This window comes from Lactuca virosa, chromosome 9, assembly GCF_052849685.1.
Source record: "Lactuca virosa cultivar CGN04683 chromosome 9, Lactuca_virosa_CGN04683_v6, whole genome shotgun sequence".
NCBI lineage: Eukaryota > Viridiplantae > Streptophyta > Magnoliopsida > Asterales > Asteraceae > Lactuca > Lactuca virosa.
This window is the reverse complement of record NC_136434.1, coordinates 50,211,105-50,215,217: the sequence shown is the minus strand read 5'-3', so window position 1 is coordinate 50,215,217 and position 4,113 is coordinate 50,211,105. Positions and strand designations below refer to the sequence as shown.

General features: G+C 31.3%; 1 non-coding gene across 1 annotated transcript; it reads left to right on the top strand.

Annotated features, from left to right (window-relative positions):
• The first annotated feature begins 3,451 nt into the window (after window positions 1-3,451).
• On the top strand, window positions 3,452-3,524 carry TRNAV-UAC (transfer RNA valine (anticodon UAC)). Its single transcript has one exon. It is a non-coding gene; the product is annotated as a tRNA-Val (tRNA).
• The last annotated feature ends 589 nt before the right edge of the window (window positions 3,525-4,113 follow it).

Genomic DNA, 4,113 nt, shown 5'->3' with positions numbered 1-4,113 from the left:
CCTAAAAATTAGGGTTTGCCCCCGGCTTGAGTACGCCCAGCGTACGTCGGGGTCACCCCGATGACGCGCATGCAAGGAGTACGCCGTGCGTACCAATTGTACGCCCAACATACGCACGAGCCCTTCACCACCTTTAAAATTGAATTAAATTGAATAATAGATTAATTTCATACCTGAAGACTCGGGTGCTACATGTTAGGTTGTGAATCCATATACACACGTTATTGGTTGGATGGATAAAGGTCATAACTATTGTTTGTATGTGAGTATGTGTATTGTGATATATGGTATTTTGGAGAACTTACTAAACCTTGGCTTATAGTTGTTGAATAAATTTTTTACAGGTTGTTATTTTGATCGTGGAAAGGCTCCAACATGACTCTACTTGCATCAAATAAATAAATATGTTTTTAGAACTCCACTAAGATTTAGTTTTATATTAATAAATGTATGACGATGATCTATAAATAAAAACAGGCTTTAAGAGTATTGTATGTATGTTTGAAAAAAATTATCTTGAAAATCGGGACATTACAACTTAAAAAAAAACTATTTTTTTTTTATAATATTATGGTTTATTCATATCGAGTCAGACAAGATGTATATCAACTTGATTTTTTAAATGTGGGGATTCTCCATCGTCGATGGACTTGATAAATTATTAGTTAAATGGTGCTTGGTGTCAAATATGGATGAGTATATGGACCAGTTGGACCGGGATGAACCATACAGGGACCAACACCGGACCAGTACCATTTTGCATTCATCGGGCTGGTTATCGGGTCCGGGTAAAAATCAGTTTGAACTGATTCTACATGATGTTGAATTTTTGAAATTATTTAAACTGTATTAACTTATTTGTTTGAAGTTGGAATGAAAATATTTTTTCCTAACATGTGGTTTACTGTTTGTGTTTCATTTTTTTTCAATATCATTTTATTTAGTTATATATTCACTGAGTTATAGTCCTCCGAAAATGAGGTATCAAAGTGAAAATGTTTTCAATTTTTCTGTATAATGTTGGATTTGTGAAAAAATTTAATTGTCATAACTTATTCGTTTGAAGTCGGAATGACGTGATATTTTTCTAAACATGTATTTTATTTTAGAATATAATTTCACCTTATTAGGTGGTAAGGGTTGGGAGGAACATACATTCTTTTCTAAAATCAAGATGTATCATGGTTCTGTTTGAAGGTCATGTTGAACACTTTGCTAATATGATATTCTAACAGTATCATCGAGTATCACGAAATTCAGATTATAGATATAATCTTTCAGGGAACAGTTTCAAATTACGACATTGATAAGAAACCACGAACTAGGGATTTATAGAAATCTTATTTTTGTGATTACCAAAGATAATATAAAATCAACATTAAATATTAATTTTATCCTTTAATTACAGGATGGCGCTGCCCCTTGGACCTTGTTAGGGGCGTTGCCCCTAAGACCTCACAAGGGGGCACAACCCGCTTAACCCCCATCATTTTGGTCGAAAATCAAGATTTGATCTCCATTGGTAATTTATAATTACACTAAAATGACATTAAAATCACCAACATTAACTTACATATTCATTGAATTATAGTCTCGTAAAGATGGGGCATCGAAATTGAAATTTTTTCTATTTTTCTGTATTATGATGAATCCTAATTTTTTCAATACGACAACTCAAATAACTCATACAAAATTGTGAATGTACAAATCACTCATCTAAACCATTTATACAATTTGCATTTCATGTTGTAATGGTTTCAATCGGTCCAAAAACCAAAAAACCTGAACCGGGTACCAACACTTATATATGCTTAACAGTCCGGTTGGTGGTCTACTCATTTCACCTAAACCACTTCCGGTTCCGCCGAATGATCATCTCTAAGGTGTTGTTTGTTTTTTGTCTGCAAATCTTCTTGGCCTCTTCTGTCTGCGCCGCGCAGACCACGCGCAGACATTAGGCTTCGCATACTGTTTGTTTCTTGAAGTCTGCAGACCAAAAAAGGTCTGCGCGTCCTCTTCTTGGCGCAGATGTGGACCAGAGTCTTCAAACATCTTCAGACATCTTCTAACTTAAAAAACACATATACATTTTTTTTTAAACTTAAGTTTATTCCAACTTTATCTATGATAAATAAATTGGAAAAAAGGTTACAATACTTAAAAAAAAAGGTTAGATAACACAATCATAACCTTTGTAACAAATTTATAAATAAATATTAATTACAATAATAATTTGTGGAGTTGTTTATATAGATATGCAAAAAAAATCATAGTATTGTTTTATATTTTTTGTGCCAAATTTTATAAAACATTATTTAATGCAACATCGTTATTTCTTGAGAAAAATATTTATGGTCAGTTTTTAATTAATTTAATTGAAAAAGTAAAATACAAACTTTGAAAATTTTCATTTAAAATCAAAGTTTATTTCCATTCATGTTATGTGTTAAATTATTTTATCACTAATTACAATGTTTAGGTATAACTTTACGACCAAAGTTAGTTAGTTTTTATCAAATATATACGATAATTCTTACAATTTTATGTTCACTTTTTATACAATAATACATAAAAGTTAATCTATATTTGTAAATTATCTATAATAAAGTCATAAAATTATCAAAAAAACTTTTTTAAGTTTTTTTAAAAAAACCAGTTTAATTAGATTTTATTTATTCTAACACCATGCAGATGTTAAAAAACAAACAGACTTCTTCTTTCAGACTGCAGACGTTTGGTCCACCTCTTTTACTGCAGAGGTTTGCAGATATGGTCCGCAGACCGCAGACATTTTGCCTCAGAAAAAACAAACAACACCTGAGTTATCAAAACAATCATTTTTTACACATTTGCCTTGCCATCTACGTGTCAAATAATTATCCGAAATTACCTTTCTTATAAATATTTCTCAACATATAAACAGCTTGCACGATTTTTTTTTTCCAAATCTTATTTTTTCAAAAATCTATACGCTTTGCAAAAAATTCATAGTTTTCGTAAATACTTATTTTTTCCAATGTAGATGGAAAACTTGTGGTAAGACAATTCATAGAGTAAATTCATAAATTAAAGAAAATTTGTATTATGAAAATATACATGCATACGAAATTAAAAGAAATAAAACAAAATACAGCGGGACTATTTAAAAAGGAAAAATAAAAATTTTCAAAATAAGGATTTACCCAAGGACCTATTTTTACAGGAAAACCGGTAAATCGGTGGTCATGTACGTGGCATGGCTCACTATCGCATAATGCCACGTGGAGATGATGTGTTTCACGAGTTCGGATCATGATTGGACATGAGTGTACGGGATGGCTACGTCGTCGGAATTTTTATAATATTGGATTCACATTCATTCTTATAAACTTTAAAAAATTTATTGGAATATTTAAACTAAACTAAACGTGTATTATTATATATTAATTTTTCAGAGAGAGAGATATCAAAAGTTCTTGTGGTGTAGTGGTTATCACGTTAGCTTTACACGCTAAAGGTCTCCGGTTCGATCCCGGGCAGGAACAGCATTTGTTTTTGGCCAATGTTGTTCAATCATCTCATTTTACAACTTTTTTTTAGAAAAAAAACCCAATTCCCTTATTTTACTTGAAAAAACACAAACATGTTTAAACTCGATTTCATAACTCGTCGACTACCTTTATGTAAGTTTGAACTTAACTCAATATAAATTTGGAATATTTAAATTATCTCAAAAGTAACCATCAAAACTATATTAAGTAAAAAAAAACAAAAGATTGTACAAAATTACAAAACAAAAGATAAGACAATTAGGACTGGTCACAATTCATTGCTACCACTTCCCAACCACACACCTAGGAAATAATCACCACTCCATCATCTTATTATAGATATACTCTATGTATTAATATGTTGTACATTTGAGAGAGATGGTGTCCAGCCATGGTTCGAACCACGGCCAACCACAACCACGCCCACCATACCCCAAAACGTGCATGATTTTTCCTCTCACTCTAGATAACCTAATATTCGAAATCCTCGATGATAATTCAACTTGAATTCAAGTAACTTACAGGCAACTTATCATATATTTCGATTTTATTTTTATTTTTCCAATTAAATTCAAACTCTATA